Genomic DNA, 18,072 nt, shown 5'->3' with positions numbered 1-18,072 from the left:
CATAGATTCAGTGATGATCTCTGTACTTCAGTGACACACAATTAGGAGTGATGAGTGAATGGATGGATAGACAGACAGATTGAGATACATAGAGATAGATGATGGCAATAGCTAGCCTGTACTTTCATGTGGCAGTGGCAGTTTGGCACACAGTGCCTCATTTCACCTCACCTTCTTGAGAGAGACGTAGAAAAGACATTACTTAAGCCATTTTGAAAATGAAGAGACCCCCCCCCCCATGCTAATGAACTGTACAGATGACCAGTGCACAAGACTCAAGACTTGAAGGAAGAGGGAAGGGGAAGAAAGACACAGATAAAGGGATGGAGGCACAGCCCAGGAGAGGGATGTTTTCTCAGGGAGCAGATGAACTGGCCAAGCTGGGATGGGAAGACAAAGCCATTGTTCTGAGCATGTGGATCCAGTGTGGGCTACCAGTCTCGGCAGCCAAGTCCCACTTCTGGCTGGGGCAGTACCTCCATGAAGACAAGGAGGCTGGAGTGGGGGGCCGGGGACACACCATTAACAGCCACACTGACAGGCACAGGCGTGGAAATGTTGTGAAGTAGAAATGACCTTGCCTTTTATGATGTGTTTGACAATGTCACCACCACCTTGGAGTGGGGCAGTATGGTCTGGGGGCCAGGACCATCACTATGATGACTTTTCTGCCATCCCTCCTCTCCACGCCCAAAGGCCACATCCCACCTCCCATAGTTTAGGTCTAAACCCTGCTTAATTAAGTGCCTTCTGCTCCAGCAAGCCTTCCTTGACTTCATGAGCTAGGTTAGAGGCCCTTTCTTTTTCGTTTTCTTTTTTTTTTTAATTTATTTATGTAAATTCAAGGTAGTTAACATACATTGTAGTATTGGTTTCAGGAGTGGAACTTGGTGACTCATCACTTACAAGTAACAGCCAGTGCTCATCCCAACAAGTACCCCCCTTAATGCCCATCACCCATTTAGCCCATCCCCTCACCCAACACCCCACCAGCAACCCTCAGTTTGTTCTCTGTATTTAAGAGTCTCTCATGGCTTGCCTCCCTCTGTTTTTATCTTGGTTTTCCTTCCCTTCCCCTATGTGCATCTGTTGTGTTTCTTAAATTCCACATGGATGAAATCATACAATATCTGTCTTTCTCAGACTGACTTATTTCACTCAGCCTAACACACTTTAGTTCCATCCGCGTTGTTTAGTTCCGTCCGCGTGCCATAGCTCCATCCAGTGAAATGGCAAGATTTCACTCTTTCTGATTGCCGAATAATGTTCCATTGTGTATATATACCACATCTTCTTAATCCATTCATCAGCATAGACATTTGGGCTCTTCCCATACTTTGGCTATTGTTGATGGTGTTGCTGTCAACATGAGAGTGCGTGTGTCCCTTTGAATCAGCATCTTTGTAGCCTTTGGATTAATGCCTAGTAGTGCAATGGCCACGTCCTAGGGTAGTTCTATTTTTAACTTTTTGAGGAGCCTCCCTACTGTTTTCCAGAGCGGCCACACCAGTTTGCATCCCCACCAGCAGTGCAAACATGCTTCTGAACACATTCACCACAGGGTATTGATCCTCTAGGCAGTGACATCCCTGCTTTCTACATAAAGCTTCCAGCTCCTGGAGCCTATGGATTTTTTTTTTTTAATCTAAAAATGCTTCAGAAACAGGCTAGGGTCCAAAACATTATTTGTGATGATTTTTTTTTTTTGATGTGCCAACTTAGATAGACTACAGTACCCAGGTATTCAATCAAACACTGATCTAGGTGTTGCAGTAAAGATGTTTTGGAAATGTAATTAACGTCTATAGTCAATAGACTTTCAGTAAGGAAGACTGTTGTACGTAATCTGGGTAAACCTGATTCAGCCCTTCGAGAGGTTTTAAAGGTAGAGCTGGGACTTCTGTGAAAAAGAAATTCCACCTGCGGACAGCCTGCCCCTCCCGATGGCCTGCCCTACAGCTTTAGGGCTTGCCTAGACAGCCCCTGCAATCACATAAGCTGATTTCTTGCGATAAATCTCTTAATATAAATGTCCTATTGGTTTTGCTTCTCTGTTTGAATCGTGATGGATACACTGTAAATTCAAAATGTCTGAAAGGGTTTATGCTCGCAGTTCCCCAGTGCATTTCCAGCAAATAAGAAGATGTCAGACTCTCACAGCTTTAAATCATTATTGCAGATATGAGAATGTACCAGCATTCTGCTTCTTCTCCTTGCTGATAACATTCTATCAAGTGTCTTTTCCTAACAAGGACCTGTTTGATCTGTGTTACATCCATTGATCTAACCCACCTCCTCAATCATTTCTGCAGGTGTGGTGGCAAATAGACCTTCTTAGCGGTTAAGGTTAGATGAGAGCGGGCTCCCTTGCCGCCTTGAAGCAGCACAGATTGGAACTGGCTTGCAGATTACAGAGCTGCCTGTGACTCACTCCAGAAGCCTAAGTGGCATCATTTTTACCATGCTCAGTTCCAAGTTCTAGAAAAACACCCCCAGCCATCTCTAGAATTGAAAACAGCCTACTCGAAGCTGGTTTTGGCTGGCTGGATGATAATGCAAGGAAGAAAAGCATTCGGATGGTTGGTGATAAAGTTGGAGCGCATACTAAGTGCTGTAATTCTCTAGCACACACTACCAAGTTTTCCATTTCATCTGTCTCCGCATCTCTTGCTTATTATTGTCAATTGTGTAGGCACAACACTTTTCTCAGGCTTCATGATTCACTCTGACCTTTGGGATTGCTTCTACTCTCTAAAAATTAATACCCTATGGATGTGCAACCTTCCATTTATTTCTTTACCACCTCTGTTTTCAAAAACTATCTCTATTTTCATTTTGTCATAATCATGCTCTCTTTTTTTTTAAGGTTTATTTATTTTTGACAGAGAGAGAGAGAGAGAGAGAGCAAGCAGGGAGGTGCAGAGAGAGAGGGAGATACAGAATCCGAAGCAGGTTCCAGTCTCTGAGCTGTTAGCACAGAGCCTGATGCGGGGCTCAAACCCATGAGCTGTGAGATCATGACATGAGCCGAAGTCAGAAACCCAAGCGATTGAGCCACCCAGGCATCCCCATGCTCCTTTTTTCAGCAGTAATTTTCATTTTCTTACTGATTTTACATTTATGAGGTATGTGAAGTCAAAGGTGTTTATGAAACATCTCATGGTGACTGAGCTGCTCAGTTGGCTACGAGGTTTCAGCTCAGGTCATGGTTTCACGGTTCTTAGGATTGAGCCCCACCTGGCATGCTGCACTGACAGCATGCCCTCTCTCTCTCTCTCTTTCTCTCAATATAAATAAATAAACCTAAAAAAATTAAAGCATCTCAAAATGTACAAACGCAGCAGCTATGCCAAGTATTAAAGAATAAATGGTTGGCAGAGACCTAAATGGCAGGGCACTGGCCTATAGCGCCATCTGTTGGTCATGGGTAGAGCTGGCTTCTGTTCCGCTTTTTTCTCTATAAAACATTATTCGTAGGAGGGGGATCTTCTGTCATGATTTCATCTGTCCTAGAAGTACCTGATTTCCGTGAATGATAAAGCCTTTAATGGTAAGGGTGACTTTGATCACCATGTGATGAGAGATGAGCCTTTTGGGTGGTCAGGGAAGTCCACATAAGGGACTGTATGGGCTCCTCACTGCCTCCTACCAGTACTGACTTTCAAGTGACCTGAAGGTCACTGGGGTGAGAACCACGACCTAGACCAGAAGTCCTCTTCTGTGGCTGCATATCAGAAGAAGTTCTGGGATGAGGCACATGCTTTGGTATTTTTTAAGGTCTCCCTGTCAATTTGGGGTACAGTCAGGGCTGAAAAACACTTACCTAAAGGAATAAGAGACAGACATGGAAAAGTGAATGTTCCACACCTTTGTCAAGGTCTCCACCTTCCTCACCCAGCATCCATCTTTTCAGCCACAGTGCGGCTTAGCAATTCTACTCCCAGTAGACATTAGAGACAAAGAGGTTTCATGGTTTTCCCAAGATTAATCAGCACATTCATGGCAGGCTCAGGTCTCACCTCAACACTTGGGATCCTAAGCCATAAGAGCTACAAGTTGGAAGCTGTCGGGTCCCTGTGACTCCCATGTGTTTTGAGATTTTAATGTAGGTCACTGATGGATTATTGCCCTGCCCTGCCCAGGACCCTTTGGCCATGACCCTGGCCAGATTAGAGAGCAGCTAGTCCCCCAGGTGAGAGGTGAGAAAAAGTCGATTCTGCCCCTCTGTGGCAAGCCCAGCCAAAAGCTTTGTTACCGTCTGAATGTCTGTGTGCTATCCCTGCCCAAATTCCAACCTCCAAAGATATTATTAGAAGACTCTGCCTTTGGGAGATGCTTACATCTTGAGGGTGGAGCCCTCATGAACGGGATTAGTGCTCTTATAAAAGAGACCCCACAGAGACACCTAGCTCTTTCTACCATATGAGGACACAGCAAGAGGGCACAGGCTATGAACCTGGTGCAAGGTTCTCAACAGAACCTGGCCATGCTGGTGCCCTGATCTTGTACTTCCACCTTCCAGAACTGGGAGGAATAAATTTCTGTCGTTTATAACGTTTCCGGTGGGTCTTGGCTTAACATAGTGATGCTACGGGCTGGCGATGTCTGGGGGCACTCGCCTGGGCCCCTACTACTTGTGGGGAGCCCCCACAGACATTTCCCTGACTGGAGCCCATGCTGTGGCCGGACCAGCCCTCGTGACTTTTATTCCGAGTGCAAGGTGCACTTCAGCAACAACCAGCTTGAAAAAATAAGGTTCATTACACACAAGCTCTGGGCCCTGGGGTCACACAGCGAGTTTGTGGGCTGGGGGTGGGGAAAGAGAGACAGAGAGAGACAGAGATAAGACCTGGCACTCTGCTTTTGTTAGGGTCGAGGGTGGGGTGCCTAGGGTTTCGAGGGCTCACTTTTTATTGGCAAATTTAAAACACAAGGGTGAGAATTAGGACACCAGAAGGGAGAAGCAGGGTCACTCAGTTATCCAGCCTACACCTGGCTTCCTACAAAGGAAACTCTGTAGGTGGGGGCGGCCTAGCTTCCTATCTAGGGGTTTTATCGGTAGCTGTGTCATATGGCTGGCAATGTTTGTTCCAGATTCATGTCTTTGAAATGGATGCCTCAGCAATCAGGAATTTAATGTCGGGCACTTACAGGACAAGAGGCTGCCCAGTCTGTAGCATTTTGTAATAGTAGCCCGGAACACACGAAGACGAGCTTGTAAAGGTGCTGGAGCTGGACTCCGAAGCCACAGACTGAGCGAGCCCCTGCAGAACGCAGCAGGTGGTTTGGCCTCCAGAAATAACAGGAATGCAGTGGCCTGAGTTTTGGCGTGCTGAGCCGCCTCCACACTCACTCTCTTCTAGTAGCTAGAAAGGAAATCTTATGAATTTCGGCTCAGGAGGAGTGAGACTATTTAAGCTAACCAGTAATCTGAATGTTAGAATATTTAAATGCCAGCTTGATTGCTGCCAAACACAAAGGCGCTTAACAGTGCTGTACATTAACGGAGAGATAAGAACATGATATTAACATGCCACTCTTGTGAATACAGATGGAGCTGCCAAAGTGCTGAAAACAGTAGGCAAAATACTCCTCTTACACGCCTATTAACACCTGACACATAATTAACAAAATCCCTTACGCCTGGGGATCTGGCTACTGCTTCCACTGGCTGCTTTGACATATCCCACGACTCCCCCTTCTTTTCCTCTTGTGCCCTCCCCAGTACCTTATACGTTCCATGCCAAACAACCCGCCTCACTTTTTATACCTTTGCATTCACGCATACAATTGCCTCTCATTTTATTGTGCTTCCTCTCCTGCCCACCTGAAGAATTGTAGTTATTCTTTCAAAACTCAGCATGATGTAAAGTCCTCCCTAAATAGGAAGGGACATGAACAAACATTCAGCAAACAGATAATGCAAGTTGCTAATAAAGATACACGTATGTTCACTCTCATTTGTAATTTAAGAAAATCAAACTTAGCAACGGAATATGGTTAATCCTAAAAACGGCAAAGATTAAAAGTGGTAACAAAAATGTTGTAGGTAGAAATCTCCATTAATTTCTGGTGACATTTAAAAATATGTTTATTTATTTTAAGAGACAGAGAGCACGCACACACACACACACGTGCACACACACATGTGCATACACACGAGTAGGGGAGGGGCAGAGAGAGAGAGGGAGAGAGAGAATCCCAAGCAGGCTCCATGCTGTCAGCACAGAACCTGACACAGGGCTCGATCTCACAAACTGTGAGATCATGACCTAAGCCAAACCAAGAGTCAGACGCGTAACCAACTGAGCTACCCAGGGCATCCCAATTTCTGGTAACATTTTTAAAAAGCAAATTGGGGGGCGCCTGGGTGGCTCGGTCGGTTAAGCGTCTGACTTCAGCTCAGGTCATGATCTCGAAGTCCGTGTGTTCGAGCCCCGCGTCGGGCTCTGTGCCGACAGCTCAGAGCCTGGAGCCTGTTTCAGATTCTGTGTCTCCCTCTCTCTGACCCTCCCCCGTTCATGCTCTGTCTCTCTCTGTCTCAAAAATAAATAAACGTTAAAAAAATTTTTTTAAATAAAAAAAATAAAAAATAAAAAAAATAAAGCAAATTGGAAATGTATGTCAAAGGTCTTAAGAATATTATTTACCCAATCATTCCACTGCTGGGGATCAACTAGAAGAAAATAATTGGAAATTTAGAAAAAAGGTGTTAATTACCTGCTTTATTGCAGATTTAATAACAATCACCTAAAATTAAAGTCTAAATACTAAATATTAGGAAACTGGCTAAGTAAAATATACCATTAAGGTAAAATACTATGCAGCCATTAGAAATAAAGTTTATGGAGATTATAGCAACATATATTAGTTGAAATGATTTTAGTTGCAATTCAGAAAACCATACTCAAGTTGCCTTAAGCAATAATGAATATATGGGCTCATGAAATAGAAAAGTTCAGAAGTAATACAGGACTTCAGGCATGGTTTGATCCAGAAGTCTACAATATCATCTGGTCTCTGTCCGTATTACTGTTCATTTCTCTCATGCCCATCTTCATGTGCAGCTAATTCCTCAGGCTGGCTTCCCTTACAGTAGCCAAACTGGCTGCAGTATTTCAAAGCCTTAATTCTGCAAACCACTGCCATTCAGAGGGAGACAGACTTTCTTTACCAGTATGCCAAGCAAACTTCCCAAGATGCACTCTGATTAGAGCAGTTAAAGCCACATGCCCACGCTTGAACCAAACTTTGGGCCAAGAGATATATAATGTCCTAATCGTTTTTAGTCTAGCACGATGTTGGCAATTTTTTCTCTGTAAAGGGCCAGATAGTAAATATGGTAGGCTTGACGGCCATGATCTCTGTCACAACTAGTCGGCTCCACTGTTGTAACACAAAAGCAGACATAGACAATGTGTAAATGAAGGACAGGGATGTGTTCCAATAGGACTTTACAAAAATGGGCGGAGGGGCCAGATTTGGACCATGGATTATAGTTTGCTGAACCCCAGTCTAAAATGTGTTCATTCTACCCCAGAAGTAAGAAGTGAAGTCAGCTCCCTGAAACCACATAGATCCTCAAACAGAAACAGAGAAACTGGAAAACGGAATGTGAAAAATTGGTGCCAGAGAAATACAAGCAATTGGTTGTATATGCCAATATGTCGTATATTGTATATGTATATACACATGCACATGTATAATGTAATATACACATTAATTATTAATTAATATATACATATACATATTGGCATATACAACCAATATATACAAACAATAAATGCAGGGGGAAATGCTTGCCACGTTTCCCCAAATTGTGTTTCAAATTCTTCAAGAATTTTTTGGTAATTATTTTTATTGTGGCAAAATATACAGAATACAAAATACACCATTGTGACCATTTTGAAGTGTACAATTTTAAGCACATTCCCAATGTTGTGCAGCCATCACCACTATTTCCAGAATTCTTTCGCCATCCCAAACAGAAGCTTTGTAGCCATTAAACAGTATTCCGCACTCCCAATTCTCAACCCTCAGACCCTGGTAACTTCTTCTATATTTTATGCCTCTCTAAATTTGCCAATTTCCAGGTACCTCATAAAACTAGAATCATATAATATAAAAGTAGAATATGTAAAAGTATAATAATAACAGTAGAATCATATAATAATTGTCCTTTTGTGTCTGGCTCATTTCATTTAGCATGATGTTTTCAAAATTCCATCTATGTTGCAGTGTGAATCAGAACTTCATTCCTTTTATGGCTGAATAATATCCCATTGTTTATCCATTCATGTATTGATGGATATTTGGGTTGTTTCTAAATTTGGGCTAGTGTAACCCACACTGCTATAAAAACACTGGTGTGAAAATTTCAGGTCTGAAAGACGCAAACATGGATTTTTTCCATAATCAAATAAGGCATAAATATCATCCTACATAACCCCTCTCTTTGTAAATTATAATACATGTTAGTATATTAAAGACTCCATGAAATCTGTAGTTTAAAAAAAACACAACACTAACTGTATTAAACTAAGAGGATTCTTAACTGACTTGACCATGCACTCATTGTTTTAAAAATAGAACATCTCTAACCCATGTATCCAACTGAACATACTTAGGCACAAACAAGCCTCTATGCTTTAGAAGAATTTTGGATACAAACAAAATTGTAGACATACTATAAGTTTAGCTATGCAAAACTAAATTTATATAGATATATATATATATCTATATAAATACAAGGAAGTTCACCAAAGGATTTACATACAATGTTTGTCTTAAGATAGTTGAATTATGGGGGTGCCTGTCTGGCTCAGTCGGTAGAGCATGTGACTCATGATCCTGGGGTTGTGAGTTCAAGCTCCACTTTGGGTACAGAGATCACAAAAAGATAGATGAATTATGAATAATTTCTGGTTTTTTGCATTTGTCCGTGTTACTTATTTTCTAAAAACATCATGTATTACCTGTATAATCAAAAAAAATTCTGAGCTCAAAAATACATAAACCTGGAATAGCTCAGGGAGAAAAAGGCAAAAAAAAAAAAAAAAAAAGCATATTGTCTACACTGAACATACTCACTTCTACTTTTCATCCCTTGATTGATCTCTACACCATGTGTGAGTATGCTTTTTTTTTTTTATTTTAACGTTTATTTATTTTTGAGACAGAGAGAGACAGAGCATGAATGGGGGAGGGGCAGAGAGAGAGGGAGACACAGAACCGGAAGCAGGCTCCAGGCTCTGAGCCATCAGCCCAGAGCCCGATGCAGGGCTCGAACTCACAGATGGCGAGATCGACCTGAGCTGAAGTCGGACGCTTAACCGACCGAGCCACCCAGGCGCCCTGTGAGTATGCTTTCTTTATTTTTTTTATTTAAACAAAATTTTTTTAACATTTATTTTTTATTGAGAGACAGAGCATGAGCATGGGAGGGGCAGAGAGAGGAGGAGACACAGAATCTGACGCAGGCTCCAGGCTCTGAGCTGTCAGCACAGAGCCAGACGCGGGGCTCAAACTCGCAAACCGTGAGATCCTGACCTGAGCCTAAGTCTAACGCTTAACCGACTGAGCCACCCAGGCGCCCCTCTTTAGTTATTTATCTTGCTAAAAAAAATGCTGTATCCTCGACCAGTCTCTCCATGACTGTACCAGGGAAGAAAGCTGTTCCTAGAATGACAAGTCAGAACTAAAGCTTGGTGGGTAGACCTAGAAGAACACTCTGGTCCATGCAGGGACCAATACCATCACATTATTTGATGTTAAAGATGCTCAGATTTCATGAGTCTAAAAATCAGGCCTAAGAAGTAGTGATTATGGCCTCCTCTGTCCATGAATTGCTTTAAATTAACATTTCCTTTCCCTCACTTCACTGTAGGTGAACTTCACTTTCCTTTCAGAGAAAGGGGGCACCGGGGTGGCTTTTGCACCTGGCATGACAAGGCAGCTTTCCACAGTCTGACCACGGCTCTTGGCCAAAGGTGAGACAGGAGGCTGAGTGCAAGTTGTCCCATTCTTAGAAGCTTCCTGGAAATTTCATTAAGGGCTTTTCTTCATGAGATTTTTAAATTTGAGGGTGAGTGATATCCTAGTATGTGGTCCAACTTGGAGACACAGAGCTGCACTCAGTAGAAGAAACTACCATATTGACAAATCTATCTACTAAACGTATCTGTGCCAGTAGGTTAATTAACCTACATTTAGGTTGCATTTATTGATTGGCCATCTCTTGACACATCCCTTCAGACTTCTGCGATCATCCGAATCTTGGGTTGGGTGGACCTAGGATTGGATCCAGCTCGACAGTTCCTCAAACCAGGAATATAACCCCAGCTATTAAATGGCTCCGGAAAGTGACTTAATCTTCCTGAACTTGGGTCTTTTTCTGCAATGGAATTGTGATAATCAAAAAAGAGTATGAGAAAGAGCTTTGTAAACTGCAACATGCCGTATAAAGGTGAGAAATTACCATGAGAACTGTTCTCACTCTGCGAAGAGTGACCGGGCAGGTTAATTGACTTCTTGGTCAACAGCGTATGCTCACCCCACCCTTACTCGGGTGCCCCTCTGCCTGAATGCCTTGCCCCTCCTCCCTTCCTGCCCAAATCCCATCATTATTCACCACCTCAATCAATTTCCCCCTAGTTCAAGAAAACACTTTCTTTTTTTTTTTTTTTTTTTAATTTTTTTTTTCCAACGTTTATTTATTTTTGGGACAGAGAGAGACAGAGCATGAACGGGGGAGGGGCAGAGAGAGAGGGAGACACAGAATCGGAAACAGGCTCCAGGCTCTGAGCCATCAGCCCAGAGCCTGACGCGGGGCTCGAACTCCCGGACCGCGAGATCGTGACCTGGCTGAAGTCGGACGCTTAACCGACTGCGCCACCCAGGCGCCCCGACATTTTATTTATTTTTGGGACAGAGAGAGACAGAGCATGAATGGGGGAGGGGCAGAGAGAGAGGGAGACACAGAATCGGAAGCAGGCTCCGAGCCATCAGCCCAGAGCCTGACGCGGGGCTCGAACTCACGGACCGCGAGATCGTGACCTGGCTGAAGTCAGACGCTTAACCGACTGCGCCACCCAGGCGCCCCAAGAAAACACTTTCTGATCAACCTGGTTGTCAGTGATTTCTCTCTTTCCTAAATTTCTCTAGTACCTGCAACTGATGTCAAAGAATGTATCAACTCAGACAGTGTGCCCAGCTCCCTATTCTTTCGTGTCTTTCTACCCTGCTTTTCCAGAACCCAATTTAAAAACTACACTTTTTGTAGATGTAAAACACACATACAGAAAAGTGCCTGCGTAGCAAACAAGCAACCCACGCAAGCCACCGTCTGAATCACACATGGAACCGTCACAAAGGCTAATAAACGGCACCTCACCCGACTTCAACTATTTTTTGAATTTTCTATAAAGTATGTATTCTTTGGTGTCTGGCTCCTTTGCTCCACATTATGTTTTGTTTTTTTTTTTTTAATTTTTTTTTTCAACTTTTATTTATTTTTGGGACAGAGAGAGAGAGAGAGAGAGAGAGCATGAACGGGGGAGGGGCAGAGAGAGAGGGAGACACAGAATCGGAAGCAGGCTCCAGGCTCTGAGCCATCAGCCCAGAGCCCGACGCGGGGCTCGAACTCCCGGACCGCGAGATCGTGACTTGGCTGAAGTCGGACGCTTAACCGACTGCGCCACCCAGGCGCCCCTACTCCACATTATGTTTTAATAACCCTCCTTCATGTTTGTTGCTGCATTTTTCCTGTTTGCATGGACACCCTGTAATTTATTTCTCCATTCCACTCTTATCTGAGGACACGTGAGTTGTTTCCTGGTTTGGCTATTTTCATCAGTGCTGCTCTGTACATTCGAATATTTGGCTTTCTGTGAACATTTGCACACATTTGATTGGAGTGTGTATCTAGCGATGGGATTATTGGGTTGTAGGACCCAGTTTCTCAGTTTTCTCAGTGTAGCTTCACGAATTTACACCCCCAGTAGTAACATACATGTGCTCCATTGCTCGGCAATCGCACCAGTAGTTGGTATTATCAGGCTTTTATATGTGGCCCTATTGTTGGTGTAGCCTCTATTTCATTGTGATTTTAATTTGCACTTTCCTGATCACTAAAGAGGTTGAGTACTTTTTCCTATGTTCATGGGCCACGTACGTGGACATCATTTTTTGTGAAAAAGATAATGTCCAGTTTCTACTAGGTTTTCTAACTTTTGCTTATTAAATTGTACGGAATGTTTATGATATATGTACCGCAAATATTTTCTCCCATGCCATGGCTTTCCTTTTCATACTCGTAATGACGTCTTTGGATACACAGAAGTTATTAGCGTTTCAGTATTTTCCTTTCCAGATAAAGTTTTCTGTGTCTTGCTTAAGAAATCCTTGCCTATAGTGGGATCATGAAAATATTGTTCTGTGTTGTTTTTTTAGAAGCTTTATGGCTTCGTATTTTGCATTTAGATTTAAAATCACCCGGGACTGGTTTTGTAAATAATGTGTGAAGTGAGGGTCAAGATTCAGGGACTTTTTTTTCTTTTGGATTTCCAACCAACTGTATCATTGATTAAAATGAGCATTGTTTTCCCTCTGCTCTGACGGCGGGTGTCCATGTATGTGCGGGTCTGATTCCAAACTTCCTATTCTGTTCTATTGTTCTATTTGTCCATTCCTATGCCACCAACACACTGAATTAATTACCATATTTTTATAATTCTTACATATGGTAGAATGAGTGTTCCAACTCTTCCGAAAGATTTTCTTAGCTATTCCTGTCCCTCCCCCATTTCCATGTAAAATTCGCTATAATTTTGTCTATGCCTAGAAAGAAAATCTGTTGGAATTTCAGTTGAAATTGCATTGAATCTTAGATGAATTTGAGGGAGAGCTGACTTCTTTACAATATTGAGTCTTCCTGTCCATGAATCGATTTGTTTTAGCCTTTCTTTAATTTCTCTCAATTATTGTTGCATAGTTTTGGTGTAATGTAATGCACAGTTTTCATTATATTTATTCCTCGGTGGTTGATGTCCTTTTATTCTATTGTATTTTCTTTAAATTTCATTTTCTATGTGTTTGTTGCTACTATACACACACTTAATTTTTGTGTATTGTCTTGGACCCAGTAAGTTTCCTAAAAACTTCTTAACTAATAAATTCCTTTGAATTTTCTAGATACATACCTATGTTCTCTGTAAATAATAAACTTTCCCTCTTTCTTCCCAATAGTTATGTTTTATTTCTTTTCCTTTCCTTATTGTACCATTACAATGTTGGAACTCCAGTAACATGATAATCAGAAGTGATGAGAGTAGGGTTCCTTGTCTTATTTCAAATCTTGGGGAAATAGAATATTTCACTATGTAGAATGATACTGTTAGGGATTTTTTTTTTTTAATGTTTTATTTATTTTTAAGACAGAGAGAGACAGAGCATGAGCAGGGGAGGGGCAGAGAGAGAGGGAGACACAGAATCCGAAGCAGGCTCCAGGCTCTGAGCTGTCAGCACAGAGCCCGACGCGGGGCTCGAACTCACTGAGTGTGAGATCATGACCTGAGCCGAAGTCGGACGCTCAACCGACTGAGCCACCCAGGCGCCCCTGGGGATTTTTTATAGATGCCCTTTATCAGGTTAAGGACATTCCTGTTCCTTTCTCTTCCTGGTATTCAAGGAGTTATGTTTGTTTTCTTTTTGCTTTGTTTTATTTATTTTTAATCATGAATGGGTTCTACACATACCAAATGTTTTGTATACATCTACTGAATACATCCTGTCCTTTATTATGTTAACAAAAGTAAGTTCAAGTTTTATTCACTTTTTGCTTATATTAAGACTGACTGGGATTGTTTCTGTTTGTCAGGTTTTAGTGTAAGGGTTATGTCTCTCTCAAAAAAATAAGTTGGGAAGTGACCCTACCAACTCTCTAGGTATAATTTCTTCCTTAAATATTTCATAGAATTCATCAGTGAAACCATTTGGGCCTGGAGTCTTTCTTGTAGGAAGGTTTTTTTTTTTTTTTTTAATGTTTATTTATTTATCAAGAGAGAGAGGGAGAGAAAGAGATCATGTGTGCATGAGGGGGCAGGGAGGGCAGAGAGAGAGAGGGAGAGAGAGAATCCCAAGCAGTCTCCATGCTGCCAGTGCAGAGCCTGACTCATGAGATCATGACCTGAGCCAAAATCAAGATTCAGACACTGAACTGACTGAGCCATCCAAGTGCCCCTAACAAGTTTGATTTCTTTAATAGATATAGAGCTATTTGGATTTCCTATTTTATTTAGTGCAAGGATTGGTAAATTGTGCCTTTTAAAGAATTTGTTGGGGCGCCTGGGTGGCTCAGTCGGTTAAGCGTCCGACTTCGGCTCAGGTCACGATCTCATAGTTGTGAGTTCGAGCCCCACGTCGGGCTCTGTGCTGATCGCTCAGAGCCTGGAGCCTGCTTCACATTCTGTGTCTCCCTCTCTCTCTGCCCCTTCCCTGCTCATGCTGTGTCTCTCTCTGTCTCAAAAAATAAAATAAACATTAAAAAAAAAAAGAATTTGTTAATTTTATCCAGTTGTTCATAATACTCCCTTATCACATTTGAATGACTGTAGGATCTGTAGTGATAGCCTTTCATTTCTGGTATTTGTTAATTTGTGTACTTTCTTTTTCCACCAGTGGTGTCAGGGGTTTATAGATTTTATTATTTTTTCCCAAGAACCATATTTGATCTTTGTTAAATATCTCTATTATTTGTTTTGTATTTTATGATTTCATCTCTTATTTTCTTCCTCACTTTTACTTACTTTGGGTTTAATTTACTCATATTTTTCTAGCTTTTTATGACTGAAATACAGATCATTGAATTTAAACCTTTCTTCTTTTCTCACATAAGCATTTAATGCTATAAGTTTCCTTCTATATTCTGCTAAGTTCAGCTATATCTCTCCAATTTTGATGTGTTGTCTTTTCATTGTTATTTAAATAAAAATAAATTTTAGGTCCTCTTGTGATCACTTCTTTGACTTTGGGCTACTTAGAAGTATAATCTTTAATTTCGGAATATTTGGACTTTTCTAGACATTGCTAATTTAACACTCTTTTATTAGAGAACATAATCTCTGAGATTTCAGTTTTTCAGAGATCTGCTGAGACTTAATAGTCTATTTTTTTGAAAATCCATTTGTACTTGAATATGTATTATATAGTTGGATGTAGGGTTTTATAAGTGTCAATTAGGTCAAAGAGGTTGATAATGTTTCTCAAATCTCTACCTCTACCTTTCATCTGTTTTTTCTATCAGTTATTGAGAGATGAGTGTTAAAATCAAACTATGATTGTGGACTTTCCTAGTCCTTTCTTTTATTTTGCACGTTTTTGCTAAATGAATTTTGAAGTGGTCTCTAGGTAGGTATATACACATTTATGATTGTTATGTCTTCCTCAATAACTGACTGTTATCATTATGAAATATTCTTCTTTACCTCTGATAACACTCCTAGTCTGGACTACATTTTATATTATATTGATATTAATATAGCCAAACTAGCTTTCTTAGGCTTAATATTTGACCAAATATCTTTTTCTTTTTTACTTTGAATCTGTGTTTTTATGTTTAAAGTGCATCTCTGGAAGACATGCCCTTTTATACAGTTTGACAATCTGTGCCTTTAAATGAAGTGCTTAGCTCACTTACATTTCGTGTCATTAGCAATGGGGTAGGACTTATATCTATTAATTTCCACTGTTTTCTCTGTCTTGTCTGTTTTTGTTACTCATCTCTTCCTTTTCTGCATTTTTAAGGGATGGGGATGAATCCAATATTTTTAGCAGTTCCTTATAATTCCTCTGTTGACTTTTTTGCTATACCACTCTGCATTGATTTTATTGATTGCTCTAGGAATTACTATATTCCTTTTTAATTTATCACAGACTTTGAAGATACTCTTGTATCACTTCAGGTAAAATGTAAGAACTTTGCAACAGTGTATTTTTTATTTATAGCTCCAACTTTTGTACCATTTTGCAAATATGTAATATTTATTTATGTTATAAATGACATAATATAATTTTATAGTTTTGTATGAAATAGTCCCATTTTTTAACAAAAGCAAAAGGAAAAAAATATGTTTCTATTTACCTACGTATTTATCATTTCTGGTGGCCTTCATTCCTTCCTATTGGTCCAAGTCTTCATCTGGCATCATTTCCCTTCAGCCTGAAGACATTTCTTTCCTTTTTTTTTAAGTTTGTTTGTTTGTTTACCTATTTATTTAAATTAAAAAATTTTTAAGAATATTTATTTATTCTTGAGAGAGAGAGAGAGAGACAGAGCACAAGCAGGGGAAGGGGCAGAGAGAAAGGGAGACAGAATCTGAAGCAGGCTCCAGGCTCCCAGCTGACAGCACAGAGCCTGATGTGGAGCTCAAAGTCACAGACTGCGAGATCATGACCTGAGCCAAAGTTGGAGGTCAACCAGTGCCCCAAGTTTATTCATTTATTTTTGAGAGAGAGAGAGAGAGAGAGGGAGCAAGGGAGGGGCAGAGAGAGAGGGAGACAGAGAATCCCAAGCAGGCCCTGCACTGTCGGCACAGAGCCTGATTGGGGGCTCAGTCTCCATCTCGCGATCGTGAAATCATGACCTGAGGAGAAATCAAGAGTCAGATGCTGAATTGACTGAGCTACCCAAGCACCCCCTGAAGACGTTTCTTTAGCATTTCTTGAAGGTTAGTTCTGTTGGTGTATTATTTTAAAAAAAAAAGAAAGAAAAGAAAATCTGATCTTTGTCTCCTTGGAATTTCCTGAGTGATAGGAATGTCTTTGTTATGGTAATTAGGTGACTCAAGGCAGCCGTCTAAGTCACATCAGGATGGGGTTTGTCATCAGAAAGACCAACCACACAATTAGAGGAACTTTGGACCAGCCCTACCTCTGGACAAAGGAGGAAAGCTGGAGATTGAGCTCCATCATGTGGCCAATGAATTAATTAAGCCTGCCTATGTAATGAACCCCTCAGAAAACTTTGGTTTAATGGGTCCTTCCTTGTTGGTGAACATATTGATATATCCCCAGAAAGTGGTATATCCTGATTCAATGGGACAGAAGCTCACAGACTTGTAATTCTAGCAGCTCTTGCTCTATGTATCTGGTTGTTCATCTGTATTCTTTCTAAGAAAATAATCATTGGAAGTACGGCACTTTCCTGAGTTTGGTGAGTCAATTTAATGAATTATCCAACCTGAAAGGTCACGGGAATCCCTGAATATGTAACTAGTTAGGAGTGTAGATGGCATCCAAGACTTGTGAATCGAGTCTCAAGTGGAGGAAGTCTCAAGAAGGACTTTGCCCTCAACTGGTAGGGTCTGTACAATCTCCAGGTAGTGTCAGAAGTGAATTGAATTGCAAAACACCCTGTTGGTGTCAGAGAATTGGTGTCAGAACAGAGGTGGTGATGAGTTTTTTCAATTTTTGTTTGAAATGTTTTAATTTGCCCTCATTTGAAGCATATTTTCACTGGATATAGATTCCATGCTTATAGTTCTTCCCCCCACCTTTCAGTTACTTTTAAAAACACTATCCTATTATTTTCCATCTCCATTGTTTCTGATGAGATGCCAGCCATCTTTTGAATTGTTGTTCTCATATACAATGTTTCACTTTTTGCCGGTTGCTTCCGAACTTTACCTTTATGTGTGGTTTCAGTAATTTAATTATGATGAGCCTAGTTGTGATTCTCATTGTTTTTAGCCTTGACTGGCGTTTATTGAGCTTCTTGGATCTGTTTGTTCACAAAGTTCAGGATATTTTCTGTCATTATTTTTTCAAACATTTTTTTCTGTCCCATTTTATTTTTCTTTTCCTCCTGAGATTCCAGATACCCTTAAGTTAGACTACTTGACATTGTCTTGCATATTATTGAAGTTCTAATTATACTTTTTTCCCATTTTTTTCTCTGTCCTTTAAAAATTTTTTTTTAATGTTTATTTATTTTTGAAGGAGAGAGAAACAGTGTGAGCAGGGGAGGGGCAGAAAAAAGGAGACACAGAATCCGAAGCAGGCTCCAGATTCTGGTCT

Source organism: Felis catus, chromosome C1 (genome assembly GCF_018350175.1).
Source record: "Felis catus isolate Fca126 chromosome C1, F.catus_Fca126_mat1.0, whole genome shotgun sequence".
In the NCBI taxonomy this organism is placed as follows: Eukaryota; Metazoa; Chordata; class Mammalia; order Carnivora; family Felidae; genus Felis; species Felis catus.
This window is presented reverse-complemented; position numbering follows the sequence as displayed.